Genomic DNA, 16,986 nt, shown 5'->3' with positions numbered 1-16,986 from the left:
GTGAAGGGGCTCAAAAGCTACAAAATTCCAGTCATAACATAAATAAGCCCTGGGGATCTAGTGTACACACACACACACACACACACAGAAGCACAAAAAGAAAACAATAAGGCACTGCAGTATGTGGTTACGAGGATGGAACTCTGGATCCACATGGCCTTGGTTCAAATCCTGGCTCCATGATTTCCCAGCTGTGTGACCTCTGGTAGGTTTCTAAACCTCTCTGATTCCCAGGTGCCTCATTTGTAAAATGGAGAAAACAAAACTACCTAACTCAATAGGTTGTTGTGAGAGTATTATGTGAGTTAATATTTGTAAAGAATTTCGAACAGTTCCTGGAATATAATAAACATTCAATAAGTGCTTGCTAATGAAACCATTTTAAAGCATTGAATTAGGAGTGCAGCCCACAGAAGTTCAAGAAGGGACACAGGGGAAGAAGACATAAAGGTCACCTCACATGTAAAGTGGAGGTGATATCAGCACTACCCTCCAAAGTTTATTGCGCCTATTTTGTTACAACTTTCTTAATGTGTTCACTTTGAGAAAGCCCTAGCCTTAGTCCTAGGGCTAAGTCTCCATCCCTTAGCAGGGGGCCTGTCTCCTCCACTCTGGATGGCACTCCTGTTATTGCACCTCCAAGATTTCCCTGTGGCTCCCAAGGGTACCTTCCCAAAGTGACATGGAACCCCCTTTCCCTGCCATGAAAGGGCCTAGCTGGGTGTCAGGGCCTCATTCTGGGGCCCGTGAAGGTCACTCCAGGAGGCCTGACTTCCTGGAGACAGTTAGGATCTGGGGATTCCTGTCCTCCCACTGTCAGTCTGGATAAGCTTCTCATTGTATCTTCATCCAAGTCCTAAAGGTAACTGGCAGCCCACTGCATTTGTGAATAAATGAATGACACTCAAAGGAATGGCTCACCCCCTCCCAGGCTCCTGAGCCACCCCTCCCCAAGCCCCTCCTCTGAGATTGCCTTGTGAGTGGTGTGGAGACAGACCTGTGGTGAACAAAACCCAGTCCCCATTCCTTCCGCAGGAATCGGGCACTAGCCTCTTGGGGTTGGACACTTTTCTCTGCAACACACTTGTTCCACCTGCTGTTCTCTGTTAATAGCATATCCTGTAGAAAGCACTCCCCCTTGCCCCTGCAGGTACAAACAGGTCCCACTCATTTTGTACCATATCCAGTGGATGCTGTGTGTATAACATGAATCCCAGTCATTAATTTTACTCTGCAAGCTACTGGCTATAAATGGTCATTTAGCCCTCCCCGCCCTCTCCAATAGTTTGCTCGTATCATCCTTGTGCACACAGCTATGTGCACATGTGTGAGTGTTTCTTTAGCACACAATCTTAGAAGTGGAACTGCTGAGTCAAAGGGGTCAGTCAACAACCTGAGTGGCTACTCTGTGCCAGACACTGCTCCAGGCGTTGGGGAGACTCAAGGAACTAGAAAGCCACATGTTCCTGCTTTGGTGGAGCTGACATTCCAGTGGAGCATAGTTCCAGTTTTTATTTTGATAGATGCTGCCACACTTGTCCAATTACTGACATCCTGGGCCTACTTCTGGGGCGGGAACTTTAAGGCAGGTGGGTGTACTCTTTTGCCTTTGCTCTCTGCAAGACCTTCCGGGTCAGGGTCTGGGATGGTCCATTTGGGGACGTGGGTGTGGAGTGGGGGGAGACAGGGATGGAAGGGTCCAGGGAGTGGCAGGAGGCTGAGGAAGGAACGGTTCACAGGGCATTTGCATCGAAGCCTCCTTGATCACACCACTAGGGGGCCTACGGGAGGTAGGGATAAGGAGTCGGTAACAGAACCGTCCTCTCAGGTTATACCCCTGCGTGAGGCACAGATGGAACAGTCAGTTCTCGGAGGTACCACTGGGTAGGTGGCATCTATTTTGGAACAAACCACTGCGTGGGTTGGAGGGGACACTAAGGGCCGCTTAAGTGTTTCCGCACAAGCTCCTGATGGAGGCAGGAATGTCAGAACCTTGACCGTTCGCAGCCCCCACCCATCCTCCCGATTCCTATCCGAGTCCCAGGCAGGCACCTTTTGTTGGACTGAGGCCTCCACATCGCCCAGGCTTCCTTCGCAACTTCTCGGTATCCACCCTACAATTTCTTTACCTTTGAATCAGTGGCTTGAGCGTGCAGGAGCAAGCGATTGGATCCACGCAGAGGTGAGCGGGTCTCAAGGTTCGTTTTGGGATCTGATTGGTCAACACGAGTTTTTACCAATCCTGAGCTTTTTCTGTGCGCACCAGAGCATTAGCCCCGCCCCCAGGCGCGCGCCGAACTCCAATTGGCCGCTAATTTGGCGCAGGCGCGATGGCGGCTTGGCCAGAGTTTCGGGATGTGGAGGCGGGGCTTTCGGGATGGAGAATCCGTTCGAATCCTGTGTGCGTGACTCAGTCGGTTCACTTGTCAAAGGTGCTGAAGATTCTCCTGTAGCAGAATTGAAAACTATATCTCAGTGCAGCGGTGATGGGGGCCGACCTTGTGTGAGCAGCTGCAGTCTCATGTTCCCCATTTGCCCCTAAACTCAGTCACAAGCCCAGCAAGCGCTTCTACCTCCTTGCAGTCATTCATTCATTCATTTTCTCCATTGCTAAAATTGCATCGTCGGATTTGAGATTTAGGGAAATTTCACAAAAGTTACTTTATTAAGCAGAAATCCTGCCCTGGTGGAAGGCCCATGATCCCTGGACCACAGAGCAGGGCTCCTTGGACAAACCCAGTTTCCAGAAGTTGGTGCTTTTGTGATGAAATATTTTCCCATGTGGGTTTTCTTTTTGCTGTTAATTCCAGAAATACTTTAAGCCTGGAACCAGGTTTATCTTGAAACCGTACTGCAATCTAGTTTTAAAACTCAGCAGAAATGTTTATCTAAGCACAACAGCAAACACCTGTGTTTGCAGCATATATTTCCAACATTTTCTCTTGTGATGCATAGAAAAATGGGGAAAGCTACATAGTCAAAAAGTAAAAATGTGAAAGTATGGGAGGAAAAGCAAACCCTAAAAGTGAATACAAGTATACACAGATGAACCTTTTTTAAAAAAAATTGAAGTATAGTTGGTTTACAATGTTGTGTGAATTTCTGCTGTACAACAAAGTGATTCAGTTATACATATATATACATTCCTTTTTAAAATATTCTTTTCCATTATGGTTTATCATAGGGTACTGATTATGGTTCCCTGTGCTATGCAGTAGGACCTTGTTGTTGATCCATTCTATATATAATAGCTTACATCTGCTAACCCCAACCTCCCATTCCATCCCTCCCCCAACCCCCTCCCTCTTGGCAACCACAAGTGTGTTCTCTATGTCCGTGAGTCTGCTTCTGTTTTGTAGACAGGTGCATTTGTGTCATATTTTAGATTCCACATATAAGTGATACCATATGGTATTTGTCTTTCTCTTTCTGACTTAATTCACTTACTATGATAATCTCTAGCTGCATCCATGTTGCTGCAAATGGCATTATTTTGTTCTCTTTTATGGCTGAGTAGTATTCCATTGTGCATATATATACCACATCTTCTTTATCCATTCATCTGTTGATGGACATTTAGGTTGTTTCCATGTCTTGGCTATTGTGAATAGTGCTGCTATGAACATAGGGGTGCATGTATCTTTTCAAATTATAGTTTTGTCTGGATATATGCCCAGGAGTGGGATTGCTAGATCATAGGATAATTCTATTTTTAGTTTTCTGAGGAACCTCCATACTGTTTTCCATAGTGGCTGCACCAATTTACATTCCCACCAACACTGAAGGAGGGTAAGTGAACCTCACTCTTGATCAAGTTGAAAACCCACAGAGAAAAGTATTCTTCCAGATAACTGTCTCTGGCTGTGTCAGTAGGGCTCCAGTATTCAATTCAATAGTCTTCAGTATTCAATTCGATCTTCTTTTCTATTTGTCAGGATTTCTGAATGATTCCTGTTTGTTTTAATCAGGATGCTGTCATTTATCTGAAGCCAATTTCTCCAAGACAAAGGCAGACTGGATAAACATCATGTTTAAATCAGTTACTTGTCTGGAATTTCCTCAGAATACAAGATTCAGAACTGGGTAAGCAGGTGGCTGGAGTAGTCTCACTTTCCTCCCAGGTCCCTTCACCATTTCTCCAGCCCCTGGAGTAGCCCAGATCACTCTAGCTGCTGAGGGTCATAACCCAGTGTGGTGCTTGTCATTAACCCTTTCTTAGAATACCACTCTGATCTTTCTCTGTCTTTCCATGTCAAAGTGGCTGCTGAGAAGCCATGATTTGTAGCTGTCTCTACTTATGACAGTCTGCCCCACTGGCCCCAAAATAGCTCTGAAGTCCCTGCATTATACTCCTCTTCTGGAAAAAGCATAGAAATAGGACTGTTTATATTGCTATTAGCAGCTATTAATAGTCTGGTTGATCCAGATTAATGAGTCATTTAGCATTTGTCTATGGGGATGTGGCCCACAGGGATAATGAAGAATGGGTCACTTTTGGTGGGCAAGGGAGTTTAATGGGGGAGAAGGTCCTGGAGGTTTGCTGGGGACCCAGGTCACAGTGAGAGTTCACATGATTAATGGAGGAGAAGGAGGAGGATGCCCAAAGGAAAAGTGAAGACCCTGAAGGAACATAACACGTTTTACAACGTTACTGAGAAGTGTTCCCTTCCATTTATATTCTTTAGTGTAGCTCCCTCTCTACACGGGCCTCCATGTGTTTCCAAGGAAAGGAACTCAGAAAATAACAGTTTTGCTTGAGATGAAGTAAGTAAGAACATCAATTGACCTCACACAGCTCTTTATAAAGAACTGATTCTTTATTCCATCCAGGAGTTTGCACTTGTAACACTCCCTATACTGTCTGTGAAATCTCTGTTAAAGTACAATTTTCAAAAAGTTACAAACGTGACTCTGATACAAATATAGAATGAGCACATATGTCACATGTTATATTCTCCTAAGACAGTTGGGAGCAAGACATTTATTAAGGACCAACACCTGTGAAAGAAGGCTACAGAAGTGGAAGTGGGCAGAGGGAGAAGTCGAACTGTGATTGAGAGCCTGACAAAGCCTCGGCCAGCCAATCCAGGAGGGAACCCCGGAGTGTCTTAGTCTGCTTGGACTGCAACAATAAATTACCATAGACCAGGGGGCTTCAGCAACAATATTTATTTCTCACAGTTCTGGAGGCTGGAAGTCTGAGATCAGGGTGCCAGAATGACTGGGTTCTGGTGAAAGCCTTCTTCTGGGTCGCAGGCTGCTGATTTATCGTTGTATCCTCACCTGGCAGAAAGAGAACCAGCTAGGTGTCTGGCCTCTTTTACAAGAGCACTAATTCCACTTGAGGGTTCCACTTTCATGACCCATTTACCTCCCACAGGCTCACTTCCAAATACCATCACATTGAGATTAGGGTTTCAATACATGAATATGGGTGGGGGGACACAAACATTCAGTCCATTGCAGTAAGTAATGCTCATCAGAGTGTCTTGTGTTGAGTGGAGCTGACTGGGCCTTCATCCTTCCTGTCTCCCTCAGTCACTGCTTGTGTGCTGTCCTGGGAAGGCTATAACCCATGTGGTTCTCTGAAGCTGAGGCAGATGACAAAGGAGCTTGAAGCGGGCCTGGGAGGCTCAAGTTTGTGTCTGCACAGCCCACCCCTTGTATCACATGGATCTACTTATCCACATATGATCAGGTGCTGCTTTTCCAAAGTACTGGTGGGCCTCTGTTCCTGAGGGGTAACTTAGAAGAGGGAGATTAGTGGGATGAACCATAGCCCCTGCCATTGCAACTGGTCGTGGACAACTACACTAGGAAGGGAAATATCCAGATGTCTTAAGGACTGTTGGACATAGGGTCTGAGTTGACATTGATATCTGGAAACTTTGTGTCATGGCCTCACTGTTAGAGTGGGGGTGTATAAGGACCAGGTAATAAATGGAGTCCTGTCTCAAGACCAGTTCACAGTGATACTTTGTCTAGTTTATGGTGGGGGCACTGAGTCCATGGTCCCAACCCATGGTCATTTTGCCAGACTTTGAACGTATAATCGGGATTGACATGATGGGCAGTTGGTGCAACTCCTATATTGGTTCCTTGGCCTGTAGGATAAGAGCTATGATAGTGGGGAAGGCTAAGTGGAAACCTCTGGAACTGCCTTTATTCATTTCCTGGGGCTGCTGTAACAAAGTACCACAAACTGGGTGGCTTAAATAATAGGAATTTGTCATCTCACGGTTCTGAAATCTAGAAGTCCGAAATCAAGGTGTTGGCAGGGAAGGTTCCTTCTGAGGCTGAGAGAGAATCTCTCTGTGCATCTTCCTAGCTTCTGGTGGTTTGCTGGAAATCTTTGGCATTCTTTGGCTTCTGCTGCATCACCCTGATCTCTGCTTTCATCTTCACATGGCATTCTCCCTTTGTGTGTGTGTGTGTGTGTCTAAATTTCCCCTTTTCATAAGGGCACAGGTCATATTGGATTAGGGGCCCACCCTGCTCTGGTATGACCTCATCTTAACTAATTACATCTGCAACAATCTTATTTCCACATAAGGCCACATTCTGAGGTACTGGGGGTTAGGACTTCAACATATGAATTTTAGGTGGACACAGTTCAACCCATAACACTACCCTTCACTCATCAAAGGTAGTAAATCCAAAGCAATATTACATCCTTGCAGGTATGGCTGAGATTAGTGCCACCTTTAAGGATCTAAAGGATATAGGAATGGTGATCCTCATCGTATATCCATCTAATTTGCCAGTCTGGCTCCTGCAGAAACTGACTGGATTCTGAAGGTTGACAGGGGACTGCTCCAAGCTCAACCTAATAACAGCAGTTCCAGTGGCAGCCAGATACGATATCATTGCTAGAGAAGATTAACATGGCCTCAGGTACATGGTATGTGGCCCTCGATTTGTTGAATGCACCCTTTTATATCCCTATCAGAAAATAAGATAAAAAAACAGTTTACAATCACATAGAATGGACAATAATATTAATTTACAGTTTTGTCCCCAAACTCTTTTAACTCTCCTGCCTTCTGTTGTAATTAGTAAAAAATAATCAGGACTGTCTGGCCACTTCACAGAGCATCATATTGATTCATTACATCAGTTAACATGTAAGAGACGGCCAGCACACTGGACAACCGGAAAGCATGTGCTCCAGAGGGTGGGAGATGAACATTGAAAATTCAGGAATCTGTCACATGCTTAAAAATGTTAGGAGTTCAGGGGTCCAGAGTTCAGTTCCAGAACATCCCTTCCAAAGTAAAAGATGAATTATTGCATCTTTCATCTCCCACCACAGAGGAAGGATAGTGCCTCGTGGGCCTCTGCAGACTTTGCAGGCAGGGTATTTGACACCTGGGGTTATTGCTTTGGCCCACATGCCAGATGACATAGAAGGCTGCTGCATTTGATTGGAACCCAGAGCAGGAAAGGGCCCTGTATCAGGTTCAAGGTGCAGTTCAAGCAGCTCTAGTGCTTGGGACATATGATCTGGCAGACATTAGGCTGTTGGAAATATCAGTGGTGGGAAAAGATGGCAGAGAATTTATAGTAAGCCTCAGTGGGAGAATCCCAACTCAGACTCCTGGGGCTCTGGAGCAAGTCCGTGACAGCTTCGGTGGAGACTTACACATTAAAAATATGTCCCTGGAAATCCTGACACATGCTACAACGTGGATGAAACTTGAGGACATTATGCTAAGTGAAATAAGAGAGTCACAAAAAGACAAATACTGCATGATTCTGCTTATATTACGTAGAACAGGACCTACAGTGTTGCAGTCTCCCGTCCAAGTGTTGCTGTTGCTAACAAATCCCATTGAAATATGCATCCCCAAGCCCATACTCACAATAGGATGTACATTTCCAGGTGAAGACCTTGGCAGAAATTTTTTCTGAAAATTGGTTTTGTTAGAAGTGTGATGGGGGTAAGGTGGAAAGAATATGGCTTCTAACATCTGAGAGGTGTTCCGGAGGGAAACCAATAAAGCAGCCAAAGGAGGCTCTGACACATAAAGACAAATGTTTCTGGTTTCCCAACATTGTAGAGTTGCCCCTATACAGAGTTTGTCTCCATGGACTTCAACTTGCCTGTCACAAAATTTTTCCATAGCATTTGCCCTCATTTGGATCTGGTCTATAAATACCCAGTCTCACCAGATTCGCTAGCTTCATAACGCACCTTTTGTAGAAATAGTCAGTTGACCCTTGAACAACAGGAGTTTGAACTGCTTGGGTCCATCTAAATGCAATTTTTTGGACAAATAAGTATTACAGTACTACAGGGGCCGTGGATGCGGGGCCGTGGATGAGGGCGGGACTATGCAGATTTTCAAGTGTGCTTGGGGTGGTCAGAGCCTCTAACCCTCCACGTCGTTCAAGGGTCAACTGTATATATTTTTTCATTTTTTAAAAATTTATTTATTTATTTTATTATTTATTTTTGGCAGCATTGGGTCTTCATTGCTGCGCATGGGCTTTCTGTAGTTGCAGCAAGCACGGGCTACTCTGTTGTGGTGCGTGGGCTTCTCATTGTGGTGGCTTCTCTTGTTGAGGAGCACCGGCTCTAGGTGTGTGGGCTTCAGTAGATGTGGCTCGCAGGCTTCAGTAGTTGTGGCTCATGGGCTCTAGAGCGCAGGCTCAGTAGTTGTGGTGCACAGGCTTAGTTGCTCCGTGGCATGTGGCATCTTCCTGGATCAGGGCTCGAACCCGTGTCCCCTGCATTGGCAGCTGGATTCTTAAACACTGTGCCACCAGGGAAGTCCCTGTCAAACTGTATATTGATAAACTTGCTGACTTGTGTATGCATTTCATGTAAGGGCTCTCTTTTTTTAAAAAAATTAATTAATTAATTAATTTTTGGCTGCTTTGGGTCTTTGCTGTGCACGGGCTTTCTCTAGTTGCGGCGAGTGGGGGCTACTCCTTGTTGCAGTGTGTGGGCTTCCTACTGCGGTGGCTTCTCTTGTTGAGGAGCATGGGCTCTAGTCATGTGGGCTTCAGTAGTTGTGGCACGCAGGCTCAGTAGTTGTGGCTCGCGGGCTCCAGAGAGCTGGCTCAGCAGTTGCGGTGCACGGGCTTAGTTGCTCCACGGCATGTGGGATCTTCCCGGACCAGGGCTTGAACCCGTGTCCCTTGCATTAGCAAACAGATTCCCAACCACTGCACCACCAGGGAAGCCCGTAAGGTCTCTTTTTTTTTTTTTTGCGGTAAGCGGGCGTCTCACTGCTGTGGCCTCTCCTGTTGCGGAGCACAGGCTCCGGACACGCAGGTTCAGAGGCCATGGCTCACAGGCCTAGCCGCTCCGCGGCATGTGGGATCTTCCCAGACCGGGGCACGAACCCGCGTCCCCTGCAACGGCAGGCGGACTCCCAACCACTGTGCCACCAGGGAAACCCAAGGTCTCTTTTTAAAGCATAGATTTACATATTATAGACTGTAAGATATGGATGTTTCTTTAATTTCTAAAATACAATACTTTATTTAGAATGTTAAGATACCCTGTGCCCATTTTATAGAGCCATAACTATCTTGAAAAATTGTTTGTTGCATAAATATTTTCAATAGCTCTGACTGTAATCCTAAAGTGGTTTCTAACCACTGTGACAGGAGAGGAGATGATCGCTGCTATAAACACAGGAATTCATGCATCCTAGTGGCTACTTTAGCCTGAGAGGCTGGTTGTAAAATTTGCAAAACAACTCCAGAGTCCAACAGCTGTATAGGGGGTGCAGGTGCAAGTGTCATGAAAGAGCAGCAACAACAAACTCTGATAAGAGTATTAGGAACAATCATCTTTATTATTTTTATTTATTTATTTATTTTGTTTGTTTTTTTGTTTTGTTTTGTTTTTTTAACATCTTTACTGGAGTATAATTGCTTTACAATGGTGTGTTAGTTGCTGCTGTATAACAAAGTGAATCAGCTATACATATACATATACATATATCCTCATATCTCCTCCCTCTTGCGTCTCCCTCCCTCCCACCCTCCATATCCCACCCCTCTAAAGCACCTTACACCCTAGATCAGGGTCTCTCAGCCTCGGCTCTACTGACATTTTGGGCCAGATAATTCTTTGTTGTGGGAGTTGTCCTATGCGTTGTAGGATGTTTAGCAGCATCCCTGGCCTCTACACACTAGATACCAGTGGCACCTACCTGCTTATGACAATCAAATTTGTCTCTAGATATTGCCAAATATCTCCTGGGGGAAAAATCACCTCCTTGTTGCCCATTGAGGACCTGCCCTAGAGTAAAATGTTCTAAAATGTTTAAATTAAAAAAAGCTTTATTGGGCCTCCCTGGTGGCGCAGTGGTTGAGAGTCTGCCTGCCGATGCAGGGGATACGGGTTCGTGCCCCGGTCTGGGAGGATCCCACATGCCGCGGAGCGGCTGGGCCCGTGAGCCATGGCTGCTGAGGCTGCACATCTGGAGCCTGTGCTTCACAACGGGGGAGGCCACAACAGTGAGAGGCCCACGTACCGCCAAAAAAAAAAAAAAAAAAAAAAAAAGCTTTATTGAGATACAATTCACATACTATACAATTCACTTATTTTTTATTTTTTTGAATTTTATTTTATTTTTTTATATAGCTGGTTCTTATTTGTTATCTATTTTATACATATTAGTGTATATATGTCAATCCCAATCTCCCAATTCATCCCACCCCCACCGCCCCACCCCACTTTCCCCCCTTGGTGTCCATATGTTTGTTCTCTGCATCTGTCTCTATTTCTGCCTTGCAAACCAGTTCATCTGTACCATTTTTCTAGATTCCATGTATATGCGTTAATATACAATATTTGTTTTTCTCTTTCTGACTTACTGCACTCTGTATGACAGTCTGTAGGTCCATCCACATCTCTACAAATGGCCCAATTTCGTTCCATTTTATGGCTGAGTAATATTCCATGGTATATATGTACCATATCTTTATCCATTCGGCTGTTGATGGGCATTTAGGTTGCTTCCATGACCTGGCTATTGTAAATAGTGCTGCAGTGAACATTGGGGTGCATGTGTCTTTCAGAATTATGGTTTTCTCTGGGTATATGCCCAGTAGTGGGATTGCTGGGTCATATGGTAATTCTATTTTTAGTTTTTTAAGGAACTTCCATACTGTTCTCCATAGTGGCTGTATCAATTTACATTCCCACCAACAGTGCAAGAGGGTTCCTTTTTCTCCACACCCTCTCCAGCATTTGTTGTTTGTAGATTTTCTGATGATGCCCATTCTAACTGGTGTGAGGTGATACCTCATGGTAGTTTTGATTTGCATTTCTCTAATAATTAGTGATGTTGAGCAGCTTTTCATGTGCTTCTTGGCCATCTGTATGTCTTCTTTGGAGAAATGTCTATTTAGGTCATCTGCCCATTTTTGGATTGGGTTGTTTGTTTTTTTAATATTGAGCTGCATGAGCTGTTTATATATTTTGGAGATTAATCCTTTGTCCATTGATTTGTTTGCAAATATTTTCTCCCATTCTGAGGGTTGTCTTTTCGTCTTGTTTATAGTTTCCTTTGCTGTGCAAAAGCTTTGAAGTTTCATTAGGTCCCATTTGTTTATTTTTTTATTTCCATTACTCTAGGAGGTGGGTCAAGAAAGATCTTGCTGTGATTTATGTCAAAGAGTATTCTTCCTATGTTTTCCTCTAAGAGTTTTATAGTGTCTGGTCTTACATTTAGGTCTTTAATCCATTTTGAGTTTATTTTTGTGTATGGTGTTAGGGAGTGTTCTAATTTCATTCTTTTCCATGTAGCTGTCCGGTTTTCCCAGCACCACTTATTGAAGAGACTGTCTTTTACAATTCACCATTTAAAAGTGGTTTTTAAAATGTATTTATAAGGTCAAGCAACCATAATCACAATCTAAGTTTAGAACAATTTTGTCCTCCCCCTCAAAGAAACTTCATGCCCTTTAGAAGTCAGTCTCTATTCCCCCCCTCCCCAAGATAACCACTAATCAACTATTTCTATGGATTTGCCTATTCTGGACATTTCATATGAATGGAATCATACAATGTGTATCTTTTGTGACTGACTTCTCTCACGTAGCATAATGTTTCCAAGGTTCACTCACTTTTAGAAAGTATCAGTTGTTCATTTCTTTCTTTCTGTTTTTTTTTTTTGGCCTCACCATGCAGCTTTTGGGATCTTAGTTCCCCAACCAGTGATTGAACCCCTGGCCTCCGCAGTGAAAGTGCCGAGTCCTAACCACTGAACTGCCAGGGAATCCCTAGTATTTCATTCCTTTTTAAGGCTGAATAATATTCCATTTTATGGATAAACCACATTTTATCTCTTCATCAGTTGATGGACATTGGGCTTGCATCTACATTCTGGCTATTATTAATAGTGCTGCTATGAACATTCATGTACAAGTTTTTGCATGGACATATATTTTCATTTCTCTTGAACAAAAGAAATGGAACTGCTGTGTCATCTAAAACACTTTTCAAACAGCAAAATCTTCTTTTCAAGATACATTTTATAGGAAACCCCAAAATACAAGATAAATTGAAGTCGAGTACTTGAAGTGAGGTTAGTTGGAGTTCCAGAAACCTGCCTGTACTGCCACTTGACAGCCCTGGTGGCCTTCAGATGTCTACCCAGAGCATGAATGGGGAGAGAGGAGGTGGGGGACAGGGTTCCCAGGAACACAACCTCCACATCTGTGCCTTAAAGACTTCCAAGACCTTTCAACAAAATATTTTTTTAATTAATTTATTTATTTTTGGCTGTGTTGGGTCTTTGTTGCTGTGTGGGCTTTCTCTAGTTGCAGCGAGCGGGGGGCCACTCTTCGCTGTGGTGCACAGGCTTCTCATCATGGTGGCTTCTGTTGTTGCAGAGCACAGGCTCTAGGGCACACGGGCTTCAGTAGTTGTGGCATGCAGGCTCGGCAGTTGTGGCTCGTGGACTCTAGAGTGCAGGCTCAGTAGTTGTGGCCCACGGGCCTAGTTGCTCCGCGGCATGTAGGATCTTCCCAGACCAGGGCTCGAACCCACGTCCCCTGCACTGGCAGGAAGATTCTTAACCACTGCACCACCAGGGAAGCCCTCAACAAAATTTTTAAAAAAATGAATGATTATCAACTAAGCTCAGACCTTGAATCAAGAAGGAAAAAAAGCACAAAACAGTTTGGCAATTGCTCTCTGCTTATTTGTGTCTAGGGCACCTCCATGTTTAGTTACCCAAGATGAAACCTTATCCTTCATCTCCTACAGGCCGCAAGTCTTGGCTTGAAATTCCTTTCCAGTTTGCTCTTTCCTGTCCAGGCCCAGTTCTACTGTCTGGATCTCTACCTTTGTCTCCTCACTCTGTGATAATCACAGGTCCCTTGTTTGGCTCCTCTGGTTTCCCCTTCTCTGGCCTATTTGCCTGCCTCAGCCAGGCTAAGCTTTGGAACAACATTGCTTTGATTTGGTCTTTACCTTTCTGCCAACGACATGAATTCAATTCAATTCATTCATTCATCAGATATTTATGATGCCCAGAATTTACTGTGCTAGGAGTGCTGGAGGAGTTCTGGATATGCGTTAGAATCCCTGTCTTTCAGTAGGATAGATAAGGCAGTTAAAAAATACCCATCTGAGGTGGTATGTGGTAATAGACATTGGAATGGTACAAGCACAAATATAGTTAGCGATCTTTTCTGGTGGGTGAGATTGGGGATGATTTAGTGACTGGGACGGCACTGAAGAATTGATAGAAATTCTTTATTTAGAAATGGTAGCAGTGGGACATCTGGTGGAGAGGATGGCATGAGCAAGGGCATAGAAATAGGAAAGCACAGATTCTATGCTGGGAATCATGAGTCAGATAATTAAAGTAGATGAGTAATGAAAGATCAAGTAGTACAGTTATGTAGAACAAAGAGAATGGAAGGCTTTGAAAGCCAGGCTGAGGGGTTTGAATTTTATGTAGTGGACACTGGAGAACAAGTGACCTGGGGTTTCTCTATTATTATAGCCCCACCCCCCAGCCTATTGTTAGGAGATGCTGTGATGCAGTGAAAGGATTTTTTCTTTTCTTTTCTTTTTTTAAATTAAATTAAAATTTTTTATTTTTATTTTTTATTTTTTAAGAGTAGGAAAAAGTTTTATTTGAGCCAAACAGAGGACTGTAGCCCAGAAGCCAGCTTCCCAGATTACTTTGAGAAACTGCTCTGAAGAAGCATGGTTTTCAGCACAGTTTTTTTTTTTTTTCTTTTTCTTTTTGCGGTATGCGGGCCTCTCACTGTTGTGGCCTCTCCCGTTGCGGAGCACAGGCTCCGGACGCGCAGGCCCAGAGGCCATGGCTCACGGGCCCAGCCGCTCCGCGGCATATGGGATCCTCCCAGACCGGGGCACGAACCCGTATCCCCTGCATCGGCAGGCGGACTCTCAACCACTGCGCCACCAGGGAGGCCCTCAGCACAGTTTTATATCTTGTCAGAAGACAGAACATTAAACAAGTCAGGGACACATTTCTTCAAGGTTTCAAAAAAACAAACATACCAGCACATACATAGCTAATCAGTATGGCCTTGGCACCTAGTAAGGGAATCTTTTTTAAAAAATTTAATTAATTAATTAATTATTTTTTTATATAGCATGTTCTTATTAGTCATCAATTTTATACACATCACTGTATAAATGTCAATCCCAATCGCCCAATTCATCACACCACCACCACCCACCCCCGCTGCTTTCCCCCCATTGGTGTCCATATGTTTCTTCTCCACATCTGTGTCTCAATTTCTGCACTGCAAACTGGTTCATCTGTACCATTTTTCTAGGTTCCACATATATGCTTTAATACACGGTATTTGTTTTTCTCTTTCTGATTTACTTCACTCTGTATGACAGTCTTTAGATCCATCCACGTCTCAACAAATGACTCAATTTTGTTCCTTTTTATGGCCGAGTAATATTCCATTGTATATATGGACCACATCTTCTTTATCCATTCGTCTGTTGATGGGCATTTAGGTTGCTTCCATGACCTGGCTATTGTAAATAGTGCTGCAGTGAACATTGGGGTGCATGTGTCTTTCAGAATTATGGTTTTCTCTGGGTATATGCCCAGTAGTGGGATTGCTGGGTCGTATGGTAATTCTATTTTTAGTTTTTTAAGGAACTTCCATACTGTTCTCCATAGTGGCTGTATCAATTTACATTCCCACCAACAGTGCAAGAAGGTTCCCTTTTCTCCACACCCTCTCCAGCATTTGTTGTTTGTAGATTTTCTGATGATGCCCATTCTAACTGGTGTGAGGTGATACCTCATGGTAGTTTTGATTTGCATTTCTCTAATAATTAGTGATGTTGAGCAGCTTTTCATGTGCTCTTTGGCCATCTGTATGTCTTCTTTGGAGAAATGTCTATTTAGGTCATCTGCCCAATTTTGGATTGGGTTGTTTGTTTTTTCAACATTGAGGTGCATGAGCTGTTTATATATTTTGGAGATTAATCCTTTGTCCCTTGATTCGTTTGCAAATATTTTCTCCCATTCTGAGGGTTGTCTTTTCATCTTGTTTATGGTTTCCTTTGCTGTGCAAAAGCTTTGAAGTTTCATTAGGTCCCATTTGTTTATTCTTTTTTATTTCCATTACTCTAGGAGGTGTATCAAAAAAGATCTTGCTGTGATTTATGTCAAAGAGTATTCTTCCTATGTTTTCCTCTAAGAGTTTTATAATGACTGGTCTTCCATTTAGGCCTCTAATCCAGTTTGAGTTTATTTTTCTGTATGGTGTTAAGGAGTGTTCTAATTTCATTCTTTTCCATGTAGCTGTCCAGTTTTCCCAGCACCACTTATTGAAGAGACTGTCTTTTCTCCATTGTATATCCGTGCCTACCTTGTCATAGATTAGTTGACCATAGGTACATGGGTTTATCTCTGGGCTTTCTATCTTGTTCCATTGATCTATGTTTCTGTTTTTGTGCCAGTACCATTTGTCTTGATTACTGTAACTTTATAGTATAGTCTGAAGTCAGGGAGCCTGATTCCTCCAGCTCCATTTTTCGTTCTCAAGATTGCTGTGGCTATTCGGGGTCTTTTGTGTTTCCATACAAATTGTGAAATTTTTTGTTCTAGTTCTGTGAAAAATGCCATTGGTAGTTTGATAGGGATTGCATTGAATCTGTAGATTGCTTTGGGTAGTAGAGTCATTTTCACAATATTGATTCTTCCAATCCAGGAGCATGGTATATCTCTCCATCTATTTGTATCATCATTAATTTCTTTCATCAGTGTCTTATAATTTTCTGCATACAGGTCTCTTGTCTCCTTACGTAGGTTTATTCCTAGATATTTTATTCTTTTTGTTGCAATGGTAAATGGGAGTGTTTCCTTGATTTCACTTTCAGATTTTTCATCATTAGTATATAGGAATGCCAGAGATATCTGTGCATTAATTTTGTATCCTGCTACTTTACCAAATTCATTGATTAGCTCTAGTAGTTTTCTGGTAGCATCTTTAGGATACTCTATGTATAGTATCATGTCATCTGCAAACAGTGACAGCTTTAATTCTTCTTTTTAGATTTGGATTCCTTTTATTTCTTTTTCTTCTTGGATTGTTGTGGCTAAAACTTCCAAAACTATGTTGAAGAAGAGTGGTGAGAGTGGGCAACCTTGTCTTCTTCCTGATCTTACTGGAAATGCTTTCAGTTTTTCACCATTGAGAATGATGTTTGCTGTGAGTTTGTCATATATGGCCTTTATTATGTTGAGGTAAGTTCTCTCTGTGCCTACTTTCTGGAGGGTTTTTATCATAAATGGGTGTTGAATTTTGCAAGAAGCTTTTCTGACATCTCTTGAGTTTATCCTATGGTTTTTATTCTTCAGTTTGTTAATACGGTGTATCACATTGATTGATTTGCGTACATTGAAGAATCCTTGCATCCTTGGGATAAATCCCACTTAATTATGGTGTATGATCCTTTTAATGTGTTGTTGGATTCTGTTTGCTAGTATTTTGTTAAGGATTTTTGCA

The sequence above is a fragment of the Mesoplodon bidens genome (assembly GCF_964165515.1).
Source record: "Mesoplodon bidens genome assembly, chromosome: X".
Classification (NCBI taxonomy): domain Eukaryota; kingdom Metazoa; phylum Chordata; class Mammalia; order Artiodactyla; family Ziphiidae; genus Mesoplodon; species Mesoplodon bidens.
Note: the sequence above shows the minus strand (reverse complement) of the source record.